General features: G+C 47.3%; 1 long non-coding RNA gene across 2 annotated transcripts; it reads right to left on the reverse strand.

Moving 5' to 3' along the window:
* Positions 1-6,322: 6,322 nt before the first annotated feature.
* Positions 6,323-14,868, reverse strand: LOC112818431 (uncharacterized). 2 transcript variants are annotated; one of them, XR_003206582.2, is made up of 3 exons: positions 14,356-14,868; positions 7,263-7,415; positions 6,323-6,896 (listed from the first exon to the last, which is right to left on the reverse strand). It is a non-coding gene; the product is annotated as an uncharacterized lncRNA (long non-coding RNA). The 2 variants fall into 2 exon arrangements; XR_003206583.2 differs by lacking the exon at positions 14,356-14,868 and adding an exon at positions 14,236-14,322.
* Positions 14,869-15,107: the final 239 nt, after the last annotated feature.

A 15,107-nucleotide genomic window follows, 5' to 3' on the forward strand; every position in this document is an offset into this window, starting at 1 on the left:
AGTGCCCTGGGTCTGCAGGGAACGGACTCTGACCACTGGTGTTACACATGGGTGACATGCTTCTATGGTGTGGTTTTCCTTATGGATTCCACATGTGTTTATTGAGCTTCTCTTGCTGGGCGCAGACAGGGACGCCTGGATATCTGACCTGGCTGCTGTCTCATCCTCCAAGACATTGTCACTGGAGCAGTGTCTGTTCAGAGTCCCCACTGGGCACAAGGAGAGGACCGCCCCATTTCTCATCAGGGGCTTCGTTGCAGATGGCCTGCACCCCGGGTCCACGTGTTGCTCTCTTGGCTGGTACCTTGACACAGCTTGTCTTCTGTCTTCCCATTGCCTCAGCACAGCCTCCCTGGCACAGGGATCCAGGCCCTCTCAGGCGCGTCCAGCCTCGTGTAGCCTTCTTCGTGTGGGACAGAAGGGCTCAGTTATAGGATCGGGGCCGCCTCCTGGGGAAGCGCCTCCACACTGAGGTGACCCCCACGTGCTGGGACTCGCGTGTCCCATTCCGCCACATCTTGGCGGGTGGTCATGGGGTCTGGGCAGAACTGGTGCGGGCTGTGCCCCGGAGCTCCAACCTGCTGCCCATAAGAGCTGAGTGTGGGTCGGTGCTTTCTGGAAGAGATTCGGTTTCCAGGACTTCTCAATCTATGTCGGTAGACGTGGCCTGTGTCCAGCGGCTCGAGGTTCTGGTGATGGCCCGGGCTGAACCACAAGGGAGCCCCCAGGGGCCCCACACCTGCCAATCAGCGACCCGCGCGCTTGCAGGGATAACCCGTGCCCTCGAACCCGCCGAATCCAGAGGTGGCTGGGTGCTTGGTGAGGGCACTGAAAAGGCCGCTCCCTTAAGTGACGGAGCATCAGAGGCTCCTGTGGTTCAGAGACAGGCCCAGGGTTGGAGGGCAGGGTGCTGGCAGCCCACAGGTGCGGGGAACCAGACCAACACTGGCCAGTCCCGGACTAAAGTCCATTTTGTGGGGTGTAGATTCATACATAAGGAATGATGCCAAGGTATATGATTCTGAAGATAGACACTCCTGGGATATAATGTACTTTTTTTTGAGAGGGAGTGAGCCTGGGACGTGAGGGGAAGGGGGAAGAGGCAGAGGGAGGGGGAGAATCTTAAGCAAGCTCCATGCCCATCGTGGAGCCCACTGGGGGCTCAGTCTCACCCCTGAGATCATGACCTGAGTCAAAATCAAGAGTCTGCCCCTTACCCACAGGAGGCACCCAGGTACACTTAATGTTCTTCTTGTTATTTCTTCCAAATGATAGTATGACTTTGCAGTCATTGCTAAGATGCCTCTCAAATGGTGAGAACATCAGAGAACACTGTCTAATGACATTGCAGATAGATTTGTGCTCATGTATGTTTTTGCATCCTAATGTCTAGTTTTCCCTCAGCCGACTTGGCAGTATTAACCAGTGGGTATCCTTCTGATCTGTGGTTACACTCTTTGCAAAACCAAGCTTCCAGCTGGTGAGCCACAGGTAGCCATAAATTAATCTCCCTTAAATATGCCTCCTTTGGAACCTGACCGTGCCCTTTGTCCAGGCTGCGCCCTACCGTCTCCGCTTCAGGGCCCCCTTTGCTCCTCCACCAGCGGAACAATCCACTAGGGGGCACTCACGCTCCTCCCTGAAGCCTTACTTGTCCACCTTTCCCATCTCCTGAGACAAACCAAGTGTTTTCATTGCCACAACCCCCAACCCTCAAATACTCTTAAGATTTGCTCAGAGTGAAGCTCCGGGGGCAGAAATCAGGGTCCCCAGAGGAGAACCTCACAATGGAGGACATAGCAGAATGGACTGGGGACCTGGAACCAACCCCAGGTCCAAGGCATTGGAGAGGGGATGGTGCCAGGGACAGTGGGCAAGGTAGGCTGGACACTCAGGGCCCAGATGCCCCAGCCCCACGAGTGGGCCCTGGGGAAAATGACTGTGAGCCTGTGTCCCTACAGGCCCTGTCACTTAGGATCTGTGCAAGTGGGCCTTGGCGGGGCTTCTGTGGAACATTCCAGACTAGGCCTCCTGGGTATTTCAAGAAACTTCTTACCTGGAAAAAGCGGGAGAGGTGTGTCATTCGCTGACATGGCCCAGGATCTCTCTGGGCCTGAGGGAGCAGGTGGTGTTCAGGCTTTACCCCCAACTCCAGATTAGGCCCCAAGACGTTAGGAGAGCTTAGGTCTTGCCTGGCCTGGCTCTGCAGGACACCACTGCTGGGCTGTCCATGGGGAACTCGACCTCCCCACCCCTTGACTGCAGTGCAGGAATGAGACCCCGAAGTCCCCTCAGACTTGGACAGTGAGGGAGCACAGGAGAGTTCGGGCAGGGGGATTGAGGAGAGACCGTCATTTCTGGAGGTAGGAGTGGTTAGGTGATGGGCACACACGTGGGACACAGCAGCGGCCGCTGAATCACTAACCGAGAGGTTTTCCTCTGGAGAATTCAGCCTTCTCCCTGCAAACGTTTGCTCACCGCCCCCCTCAGCGCTGCTAGCTGAGGTGCCTCATTCCTGTTCAACAAGCCAAACCTACATCAGCTCTTTGTCCCCATCACACCTGGGCAGCTCACTGTGCCCAGCTGTCCCGACCTCCAGGGTCCTCAGAGCAGTCATTGCATCTCTGTCCCCACCAGTCTGGAGGCCACGGGACCAGGCTCTCTGTCCTGATTATCAATCATCTGCCAGGAGGGGGCAGCTGCTGCACAAAGGAGAAGATGCAGGAACAATTGTTAGCTGCTCTGCTTGCCAGCAAGTCCACCCATGGGAGGGGAACCAGGAAAATGACAGAACTTCCTGCTCATTTCAACTTGGATAGTGTTGCCCTGGGAAATCCATAGAGGAATACACGGGTATTTTCTTATTTTCTAGTCACAGGCTTTTGAGTTTGGAATGACAAATTTTCCTTGGATGTCGCTGTCAACCTCAATCCCACCCATCTGGGGCACCGACTGCAAATTCCACACCCTAGTGCAGGTTTGGTATTGGGGCCAAGACACTGGCAGCCCGGCCCAGGGGAGCCTCTGTGACAGCTGCTGCAGAGATGTACTCTGTTCCTCCCAGGGTGTCAGCACCCAGCTCCATGGTCCCTGCCCCTCTCCCTGCAGGCCCCCACCCCTCAGGGACACCTGCCCCACGGACATCGTGTGCATCATTCCCACACTGCTGCTGCCTGTCTGGAGCTGTCCAGGATCCTGTAGGTTCCTTGAGGCATAGGGGTGTGTGTGTGAGTGTGTGAGTGTGTGTGTGTGTGTGTGTGTGTGTGTGTGTGTGTGTGTGTGTGATAAGCCCCCGCACACATGCAAAATCTGAGGTTGAGGGAATTTGAGATTCATTCAATAAATACTTATTTTACATTCAAGGATTCACTGTTAGGACTCCATATCAAATAAGCGACAGTTTGTGTTGTACTGAATCCCTTTTCTTAATCTTCCTGCCTGCCCAGTGCTAGAGTGACCCATCCACACCCTCTGCCCACCCCTTGCAGCTCCTCCCACTAAAAGGAGTGTGTTTATCTGAGACTTGGCCATAGGAACATACACACCAGGGATCCCCATTTTCTTTCTTTTTTTTAAGATTTTATTTATTTGTCAGAGAGAGAGAGCAAAAGCAGGGGGAGTGGTAGGCAGAGGGAGAGGGAGAAGCAGGCTTCCCACTGAGCAGGGAGCCCAATGTGGGACTCGATCCCAGGGCCCTGGGATCATGACCAGAACCAAAGGCAGACGCTTAACGACTGAGCCACCCAGGCATCCAAGGGAATCTCCATTCTCAAAAAGCACCCTATGTCATTCTCAAGAACACCAAGAATCTGAGAATCTTTCCCAAAACATATATAATTGTAACATATATAAAATATATAATATAAAAAATATATAAATATATATAAAATATATAATCTGTATAATTCCAGATTCCACCAGGAGGACAGATCATTGCCACATTGTAGTTTACAGGAGATTTGCAAATCAGTCCTCCTTATCCTAATCTACAAAGCTAAAGCAAAGCAAACTAAGTGTCCATCCATGGATGAATGGAAAAAGAAAATGTGGTATGTATGTAAAATGGAATGTTATTCAGCTATGTTTTTTATTTTTTTAAAAGATTTGAGAGAGAGAGCACAAGCAGGGAGAGTGGCAGGCAGAGACAGAAATAGACTTCCCACTGAGCAGGGAGCCAGATGCGGGGCTCGATCCCAGGACCCTGGGATCATGACTCCAGCCCAAGGCAGCCTCTTAACTGACTGAGCCACCCAGGTGCCCTGGAATGTTATTCAGCTCTTAAAAAGAAGGAAATTGGGGGGCACCTGGGTGACTCAGTTGGTTTGGCGCCCGACTCTTGATTTTGGCTCAGGTTGTGATCTCGGGGTCTTGAAATGGAGCCTCGCATCGGGCTCTGTGCTCGGCTCAGAATGGGCTGGAGATTCTCTTTCTGCTCTCCCTGTGTCCCTCCCCTTGCTCACGCACTCTCTCTAAATAAATAAACAAATAAAATCTTTTTTTTTTAAGAAGGAAATCTTGTGACACCATGGATAGACCCCCAGAACAATATGCTAAATTAAATAAGTCAGAGAAAGACAAATACCATATGATCTTACTTATATGTGGATCACAAAAACAAAATAAAAAAAAACAAGTTCACAGATACAGAGAACAGACTGGTGGTTGCCAGAAGCAGAATGGGATGGGACTCCTAACAAAGGGTGAAGGTGTTCAAAAGGTCCACACGTCCAGTTATAATATAAACAAGTCCTGGGGAATGTAACACACAGCATGGGGACTAATAGTTAACAACCCAGTATTGCATATTTGAAAGTTGCTAAGAGAGTAGATCTTAACAGTTCTTATCACAAGAAAAATAAATTTTGTAACATGTGTGGGAACAGATGTTAACTAGGCTTGCTGTGGTCACTTCACAATATATACAAACATCGAATAGTTCTGTTGTACCGGAAACTAATATAACGTTGTGGGTCGATTATATCACGATTAAAATAAGGAAACCAAAGTTCTCAAGTAATTATGTAATCAGTTATGTAGAGGTACCCAGAATCCTAGAGACAAAAAGATCACTTGTGGCTCTGAGCTCCCCTCAAAATATAGCAGAAAAGGATCATAGTTGAAGCTACAATTCTCCATCCTCCCACACTGGGGACTTCAGACAAGTGTGTGTCACAGACTGTTATTCTTTTGGCACAGCTGGATCAACAGCTCACATACGGACTGAGTCCATAAAGCTGTTGGAACACGCAGGGCAGATAATCCCAGCAGGGCTGGCACGGTGTCTAAAGAGCTACACAGGGGGCACCTGGGTGGCTCAGTTGGTTAAGCGACTGCCTTCAGCTCAGGTCATGATCCTGGAGTCCCGGGATCGAGTCCCACGTCGGGCTCCCTGCTCAGCGGGGAGTCTGCTTCTCCTTCTGACCCTCCCCCCCATGTACTCTCTCTTTCTCTCAATCTCGCTCTCTCAAATAAATAAATAAATAAATAAATAAGTAAATCTTAAAAAAAAAAAAAAAAAGAGCTACAGGGAAGGTTTGAGTCTTCATGACCCCACCACACAATTGCAAGAAAGGGGATCTACCCCCAGGAACGAAAGGACAGGGGGACCCAGCCTCCCTACTCACACCCACCTCCCCTCAAACCTGGAGCAGCCAGTGTCCCTGAAGCCCGGGGGCCCATCATGCAGGGCTTTGGGGGGCCACATGAGGGACCCTGTGTCTTTTTTGAAGTGCAGTCGGACGTGTCTAAAGGGACTATTTATTCGTTGTTTGACGGATCTGTTTTCCAGAAGCGACATGATCTATTTACATGACGTTATTCTGGTGGCATCTCTCTGCTTGCCGCCCAGAGAAGGCCCCAGAGAGAGGAGACAGTGGAAGCTGTCATAGGCAGAAGAGTGACCCCACCGGATGTCCACACCCTGCTCCCCAGAGCCTGTGAATACGTGACTGGACAAGGCAACGGGGAATTAAGGTTGTTACTAGGCTGGCCTTTAAATGGGGAGATTGTCTTGGACGATCCCTGTGGCTCTGTGTCAGGCTTCTGAGCTACAAAACTCTAGGATTAACAAATTGTGTTGTGTGAAGCCACTGCGGTTGTGGTAGTTTGTCACAGCAACAGTAGGAACCTCACGCCCTGCAAGGTTGGTTAGACCCGCCAGGTTCACGTAGGAAATGACAATTTGGACTCGTGGTCGCGGTGGAGGAGAAAGTGGTAGAGAAACAGGAGAAATGTCGGGGCAGGTGGGGGACCTGGAGAGCTTTGGGTGACAGATTCCACGTGGGGCAGGGGGGGACCAAAGATTCAATAGTGACTCTCATGATTCTTGCGGCAGCACCCACGTGGCGGGAAAGACCTTTAATAGAAGGAGACGTGTGCAGGCTGAGCCTGTGTGAAGACCGGAAGTGAATGCTGGAATTATGTGTGCAGTTAAGGCGCTGAGGGGGGCGCAGGGACGGGTTCGGCTTGGTCCCAGCTTGTGCGAGAGGCCAGAGAGGAGAGGTGGGGGCAGTCCATCCAGCAGGACACGATCCTCACGGTGTCCACCAGGGCCTGGAGGTCCTCAGCCTCGGTGGGGGTGGATGTGGGTGGGCGGTGGGACAGCTGACAGAACACAGACTGGAGCGAGGTCCCACCTGGAGCCGCACCTCCAGGTCCCACAGCCCGCGGTGCTGCTTGCTGGCAGCCTGCTGGTGGCCAGCATGGCCCGGATGTTGCAGCTGAAGATTCAGAGCGTCACTGGCCGGGTCCCTATTCACCACCTGCATCGTTTCTTCTTCCCTGTGTTCTATGTTCAATGGAAATGACTCCATGTCTGTACTTACAGGCTGAGTAGAATGAAAGGGATCCAAACCACATTTTGTCCTCTCTTCCTTTCCTCATGGAGCTTGAAGATACTATAAAGAAGGAAGGAAGGAAGGAAGGAAGGAAGGAAGAAAGGAAGGAAGGAAGGAAGGAAGGAAGGAAGGAAGAGAGAGAAAGAGAGAGAGAGAAAGAAAGAAAGAAAGAAAAAGAAAAAGAAAAAGAAAAAAACAAATCAAAATCCACCATCACCAGGGTACTGGCAGAAGCAAACACCCCTTCAGTCGAAAGACTCATCCCCCCTTCTCCCCTCAGACACCATGTGTCCTCACAGGAGAAGGAACAAGAGCGTGAACCGCTGACATCTGTTCGGGGTGACATCAGGTGTCTCTGGTGACCAGCAAACCAGAAAAACTTGTTGGGCTCACATTTCTAACACAACAGACTTCCAGGGCACCTACCTGACTCTGTGAGTCCACATGTACGACGTGCTTTCAGATATATGGCTTGGGTCATACCCAGAGAGTCTGGAAGAATCATCTGGACAAAAGGGTCACCTTGGCAACGGACCATCAGCTGCCTGTTTTCCAACGATGACACTCAACTTGTCGCTTCTGAAAACAAAGTTTAAAGGTTTGAATTTTCCTGTCAACTAATTCATTTGAACACTGTAAGGGTGTATGAATTGTCCTGTTTCCCCCGCCACAGGTGACTATGAGGAACATCCGCTGAACTGCTTCACCCAGAACTCTCATTTTTGATCAAAATTATCGTTACTCCTGTAGTTTCTTACAGCCCCTGCTATCTTTGAAAGGATCCCCACTGACGGGTTTCTGATAGTCCCACACTCAGAACTCCCGGGACAAAGTTTACGGACCACAGAATGTTGGAAAGGCATCCATCAAGCCCCACGTGTCCCCGCACACACTTGAAAAGTACATCAAGTGGGACACCTGGTGGCTCAGTCAGTTAAGTGTTTGACTCTTGATTTAGGTTCAGGTCATGATCTCACGGTCATGGGATCCAGCCCCACATCAGGTTCCACACACAGTGGGAAGTCTGCTTTGGATTCTCTCTCTCTCCATCTGCCCCTTCACACCGCACCTCACTAGCTTGTGTGAGCCCTCTCTCTAAAATAAACTAAAAAATAGGGGCGCCTGGGTGGCTCAGTCGGTTAAGCGTCTGCCTTCGGCTCAGGTCATGATGCCAGGGTCCTGGGATCGAGCCCCGCATCGGGTTCCTTGCCCAGCAGGGAGCCTGCTTCTCCCTCTCCCACTCCCCCTGCTTGTGTTCCCTCTCACTGTCTCTCTCTGTCAAACAAATAAGTAAAAATCTTAAAAAAAAATAAAAAAATAAAAAAATAAAAAAAATAAAATAAAAAATAAAATAAAACAAAACAAAATAAGATAAGATAAAATAAAATAAAATAAAAGGAAGAAAAGTACGTCCAGAATGCAACCCTCACTGCTCTTTCTGAAGTTTCTGGCTTTTTCAACACAAAAGGGATAGTGGTTCCAGTTTGTGATCTGGGAAACTGAGTTAGTATTTTAGGGGAAAACACTGGGGGTAAAAATAACCCGAGAGCTTCCTTTTGGACATAAAATATTGAAATGCCTATTAGACAGCTAAGCTCTTCTGGACACTTGTTCTGTGGGGTCCTCACTAGCCCTGCCCCTAAAGATGGACTAATTTCTTTCAGTCTCCCCCACTTGTTATTTCCCCAGTCTTTTGGTTCATCTTAAATACCATCTCCTCACTTGTCTTAATATTTTCCAAATTCTTGAACCTTTACAAGCCCCTAAGGGATTCCCTTATAACCGCACAGCCCCTGTTATGCACTTTCTTCTAATCCTCATCAACCATATTATAATTACTTGTTTTCAATGTTACTGAAAAAATTATTCTGACACTCATTAAGGATGGTCAGGCACACTTTATTGAGGCAGACTACTACAGTGGGTGTGCAGTGGAGGAGACAGATTGGACCCCACGCCAAATCAACAAGAAGAGCGGGGATTTATAGCCAAGAGGCAGGGTGGGGCGGTCAGTGGATGGAAAGTTACCAGGAGGGTAGAGTAATTCTTGCTAAGCTCACTAAGGGCTTTCACTGTAGACAGGCTGGAGTGATCACATACTACCTAGGGAATGCTGGGACGTGAGGAATTTGGTCAGATATCGAGGGTGGGGGCTTCTGGCTCAGCTGATTAGTAGGTTTCTTCTCAAACTGGACCTGAAGCATATGGTCAGGCCTAGTCAAGGAGAAGGCTCAGAGAACCTGATTAAAGCCTGGCTAGGAGACAATCTTTGCTGTGAGTTTCCTTCTACCTTGCACCATTCACCACTAAACCATGGTGTTCACAGAGACAGAGAGAGAGAGAAACAAAGAAAGGATCAATTGAGGGGCACCTGGATGGTGCAGTTGGTAAAGCACCCGACTTTTGGTTTTGGCTCAGGTTGCGATCTCAGGGTTGTGAGATCGAGCCCTGTGTTGGGCTCCCCGCTCAACATGCAGTCTGCTGGAGGTTCTCTCTCCCTCTGTCCCTCCCTCCCTCTCTCTCTCTCATATAAATAAATCTTTAAAAAAAAAAGAGAAAAGACTCAATTGATATATTGATAAAAATCTTTAAGGACTTATTAGGGAGATATAAGAGAGATTGTAAACTTTGTTGGAGATTACCACAAAAGCTAGGCCAATATATTTTCAATTATGGATTAATGAACAATCATCTAGATAAATGTAAATCACCAAAACTGACCTCAGAAAAAGATGGATAATATGAGTAGAGCAATAACCATTAAAGAAATTAAAATGAGAGCCACTAATTACCCTCCACCAAAAAAAGAGTACCAGGCCCCAATGGTCTTATGGATGAACTTTAACAAATCTTCAAATTAAAGATAATTCTCAACAAACTCCTCCAGAGAATAAAAAGTGGTAAAAGGAGATCACTTCCTAACTAGTTTATGAGGCTAGAAAACCAGGCAAGAACATTACAGACCAATTTCACTTACAAATACACATACAAAATCAAAGGAAACATTAGGAAACCAAATGCAGAATTAATAATGTCAAAAAAGCAAATAGAGACGTTATGACCAAGTAGGATTTCTATCAGGAATGCAAGTGTGTTTTTAAAAATAAGCAGGGGCATCCGACTCTTGATTTCGGCTCAGGCCATGATCTCAGGGTCGTGAGATCGAGCCCCATGTCAGGCTCCAAACTGGGTGTGAAGCCTCCTTCGGATTCTCTCTCTCCCTCTGCCCCTTCCTGCCCCCTTGCGTTCACTCTCTCTCTCTCTCTGAAAAAAAAAAAAAAAAGGAATGCAAATGTGTTTCAATATCAGAAAGTAACTCTCCATGACAACAGACTAAAGAAGAAAAATACTTATCTCAATAGATTTAGTAAAATTATTTGATAAAATTCAACCCTAATTCTAAAAAAAAAAAAATCCTTTGACACTGGGAGGAAACTAGGAAAGGAACACATTCACATCCTTCTACAGCTGCCTGAAGAGTAAAGTAATTCATATATGTCACTGATGTATGTCAGCGCCCATTAGGCACTAAACAAATGTGCGCAACTCCCCAAGCACTTCTCTCTCACACATCCCATCTTTGCTCCCTGATTTATGGTTGATTTCCTCAGTTGTAGCTTCCAGGTCATTTGGTTGATTTTTCAGCAGTGACATTCCAGTTATTCAGCAATTACACTCAATTTTTTGTGTGTTTATTTGTTTTTTTTAATTTCTAGGAAGTCTTTCTTCTTCTGCACCCTTTCCGTGGGAGTTCATCAGCCATCTCCTTGAATCCCTGATGGTCAGAAGGATGTTGAGAAGTTTCCTTCTGAACTTGTACACGATGTTTCTAGCAGTCCTGGGTTCCATTTGTACATTGGGCGATTGCTCCCCAACCTCCCTCCATGGCTCTCCTCAGATGTGTGTGCACTGGCCACCAGTTTTCTCCTTCATTGCCCTGTTTTCCTATTTCCTTATGGATTTTTTCTCAAATGTGTTATATGTTTTGGTTGTAAAGTACATATTTACTAGGACTCAGTTGATTATCCTGGGCGTATGGTAAAGGTTTGCTCTGTATTTGTATGAGTCCGTACTGGAGCCTTTTCCTCTTAAATTGACAGCAAAAACTTTAAAACTTTTTCTTGTTTTCATATTGCATATTGGAGATTTTTTTTAAGATTTTATTTATTTCACAGACACAGTGAGAGAGGGAACACAAGCAGGGGGAGTGGGAGAGGGAGAAGCAGGCTTCCCGCCGAGCAGGGAGCCCGATGCGGGGCTCGATCCCAGGAGCGTGGGAACATAACCTGAGCCGAAGGCAGATGCTTAATGACTGAGCCACCCAGGCGCCCCTGCATATTGGAGATATTAAAAATAATTGCTTATAGCATCTGCGGTGGGTATGGAGAGCAAAAATTAAAACAACAACAACAACAAAAAACACCTTACTATGTGTCTTCACTCAGCTTAAGGAAGAAGAGAACCAGCACCCCACAGCCCTGTGTGTTCCCGGCCTGCCCCACTCCCATCCCACCCCACCCCCAGCTGCATTATACAAGATATTCCCCTACCCTTATAGTTCTTCTTTTTTAACCACACATGGCTACTCGCATTTCTTTCTTCCTGACTCAGTCTGGTCCATTTTTGTAGGTAATCACTGAACAAATTATTCAGATTTCACAACCAGAATGTTCATGATCTCCTTCAAGGCCATCTTCCTTTTTCCTTTTTCTACTCCTAACATGCTTCTTGTGCCTTGTTTCATTTTTTCCGATCACATGGTCAGAAATTTATTTTGAAAGAGCCACCTCTAGACTTTTGTGTTTCTTGCTCATCTCTTATGTTCTTTCTCCTTTGAGTTTGTTCCTCTTCTTACTTCTACAAGTGGATAATTCACTCATAAACAACCATTCTTTCATTCTTTTCTATGTTAAGCATCTTAGCGTTTTAAATTTGCCCACGAGCTGGCCTCCGTTTCATCCTGTGTGTTCTACAGAAAGTTTTGTTTTGTTTTGTTTAAAATAGGCTCCATGGCCGGTGTGGAGCCCAATGAAGGGCTGAACTCACGACCCCAAGATCAAGACCTCAGCTGGGATCAAGAGTCGCTTAACCAAATGAGCCACCGAGGCGCCCCTATGGAAAGTATTTTTACTGTTAATTATACATATTTTGAAATTGCCATTATCGTGATGGTTCCCATGAAGATGGTGATTTTCACTTCATAACACAGTATTCATAGAGCATTCCATCTATGAGTATTTACTGAAATTTGCTCTTCGGTCTAGTATGTGGCAAATATTCATAAAATTGCCATATGTGCTTGAAAAAATGTATTGTAACATTTTATAGAGAGAGAGGCCAGCTTCTTGCACTGCTCCAATATTCTATAATCCTTCCTGATTAGCTTGCTCTCTAATTACTGTGAGACATATGCTCAAATCTACCAAAAGAGTAATGAGTAGCCATATGAACCCACAAATCGACTTAGTATTTTGGAACCTAGATCAACTGGTAGGAGAGATTTTTAAACATTCAGACGCCATTTTAATCTTACCCCTACTCCTACAGAAAAGAGAAAGAGAGAACATATCCACAGCTCTTACTGTGGGGCTAGAAAAACCTTGACCCCCAAACCAGAAACAATACAGAAATGAAAAGAACAGGCCAAAGTCAGCATTACAAACATCCTACAGGAATAGGAGACACAATGCTGCAATGAATGAAAGAGATAATGAACATGAAATGTAGGGTTTATTCCAGGAATATAGTTAGTTTAACAGTAGAAAATCAGTGTAATTCACAGCATTAATGGTTTAAAGGAGGAAAGCCATGTGATTTTTTTCGACAGATGCATTTAAAAAAACAACCTCTACTTAAAATTCAGCCTCAGGATAAAATTCTCCCGGCAACTACTATCCTCCCATACACAATCCCCAGGGCCTAGAGGAAAGGGGGTCCTAGAGGACATGAGCTGGGAGAAGGAATACGGCCCCCAAAACTCAGATTCGAGGGGACCCACATTGGAGTATGGGCGCTGGTGAAACTCCGAAGACTCATACCGACGTCCCCCTTGGGTCAGGAGAGACCCCGTGGAGGGAGAAAGGGTGTGAGAGGAACAACCCTCCCAGGTGAACCCCGGAGGTCTCTGGGGCTGACCTGGAAATGTGGAGCCTGCCTGTGTCAAGCTACACGCTCAGTGTGGAGTCTACTTCTCCCTCTCCCTCTGCCCCTTCCACCACTGATACTCTCTCTCACATATAAATAAAATCTTCAAAAAAAAAATGCCCATACCCCCAAAGTGATGCACACATTCAGTGCAATCCACATTAAACTCCTAATGGCATTTTGGGCAGGAGGTAGAAAAATTCATCCTTCAATTCATAGGGTATCTCAACAGACCCCAAGGAGCCAGAACAATCTAGAAAGAGTACAAGTGGGAGGCTTGGACATCCCGATTTCAAAACATATTACCGAGCTTCAAGAAACCAAAGAGTGAGGTCCTGGATTAGACACAGAGACATACACATAGACCAGATGAACAGAACAGAGAGTCCCCAAATTTCAGAGCCTTCCACACGTGGCCAAACGATTTTCCCCAGGGTTCCAATCCCACTCGAATGAGAAAGGACAGTCTCTTCAATGAAAAGCCTTGGGAAGGGCGCCTGGGTGGCTCAGATGGTTAAGCGTCTGCCTTCGGCTCAGGTCATGACCCCAGAGTCCTGGGATCGAGTGCCGCATCGCTTCTCCCTCTGCCTCTCTCTCTCTCTCTCTCTCTCTCTCTCTGACTCTCATGAATAAATAAGTAAAACATTTTAGAAAAGCCTTGGGAAGACAGGATATCCACATACAAGGAAGGAAAACGGACCCTTCCTTTCTACCATACACAAAAAGTAACGGAAAATAGATAACGCATCTCAACAGAGAACCTAAGACCGTGAAGCTGAGAGAGGAAAAGCGGAGAAAAGCTTCATGACGTTGGATTTGGCACTGATGTCTAGGACGTGACGCCAAAAGCACAGGCAACAAAAGCCACCTAGAAAACCGGGGCCATTTGAAGCTTACAGACTGTTGGCCCTCAGGAGAAACAATCAACGTGGGGAAAAGGGAACCTACACAACGGGGAAAAAGACTTGCAATTCCTATGTCTGTTAAGGGATTCAAATCGAGAAGATGTAAAAAACTCTACAATTCACAACAACAAGGAAAACAAACTACCCAAGTAAACAACGGGCAAGACACTTGAAGAGACATTTCTCCGAAGCTATGCAATGGCCACCAAGCTTCTGAGAATAGGCTCAGCACCAGTAATCATTAGAGAAAACAAATCAAAGAACAAAGACATAGCATGTCACACCCTTAGGACGGCCCCTATCAACAACAGTAACCAAAAGAACCCAAAACCCAAACACCGTCAAACAACCTGTGTGGGGGAGGATCTGGAGGCATTGGAACCCCGGGCCGGTGTCGGTGAAAATGTGAAATGGCCCATCTGCCGTGGAACACGGCGCAGAGTTTCCTCCAAAGGAAGAAATAGACTTACCACGTGATGGGGCCATCTCACTCCTGATTGTACATCCATAAGAATTGGAAGCAACGTTCCCAAGGATACTTGCACATCCCCGTTCGTTGCAGTGGTCTTCTCCAGAGCCAAGCGCCCCGCGTGTCCACACCCAGAGAGGAATGGAGAAAGAAGCTGAGGCATCGACATACAGCGGAATGTTCTTCAGTCTTAGCAAAGAAGGATATTCTGGACGTTCTGCCAAGTGAAATGAGCAAGTCACAGAAAGACAAATACCCTATGCTTCTCCTAGTACGGGGTATGTAAAGTAGTCAAATTTATAGAAACAGAAAGAACTGTGGGACCCAGTGGGGGCAGGGAAGAGGAAACACAGAGCTGTGGGTACACATCTTCAGTCACAAAAGGAATGCCAGAGAGGCGTTGTATGGCAGGGAGAAGAGGTAGAGCCCTGCTGTAGGATACACTGGTGCATGGCTAACGGTAATAGTCCATGTAACGTTATTGTTTCTAACCTACTATACTTTTTCACAGATTTCTTTAAGAGAAAAATTGGGGTGAAGAATCTGGGGCCTTTGAAACGTTCTTGCCTTCAACGAGGAAGTTCTGGGTGTGACAAATACAAAGAGTTGGTGGGTGAGGTTCATTTCCTGTTCCCAGTCAGGCCGTTTCACCCCAGATGGTGGCTGGTGGGGTCTCTGAGCCCCTCAAGAGCCCACGGTGGGGGAGAGGCTCAAAGCTCCAGGGATTATCGGGAGATAATCGGGAGAAGGGCC

Source organism: Callorhinus ursinus, unplaced genomic scaffold (assembly GCF_003265705.2).
Source record: "Callorhinus ursinus isolate GAN/ISIS: 27379988/994484 unplaced genomic scaffold, GSC_fseal_2.0 scaffold412, whole genome shotgun sequence".
Lineage (NCBI taxonomy): Eukaryota > Metazoa > Chordata > Mammalia > Carnivora > Otariidae > Callorhinus > Callorhinus ursinus.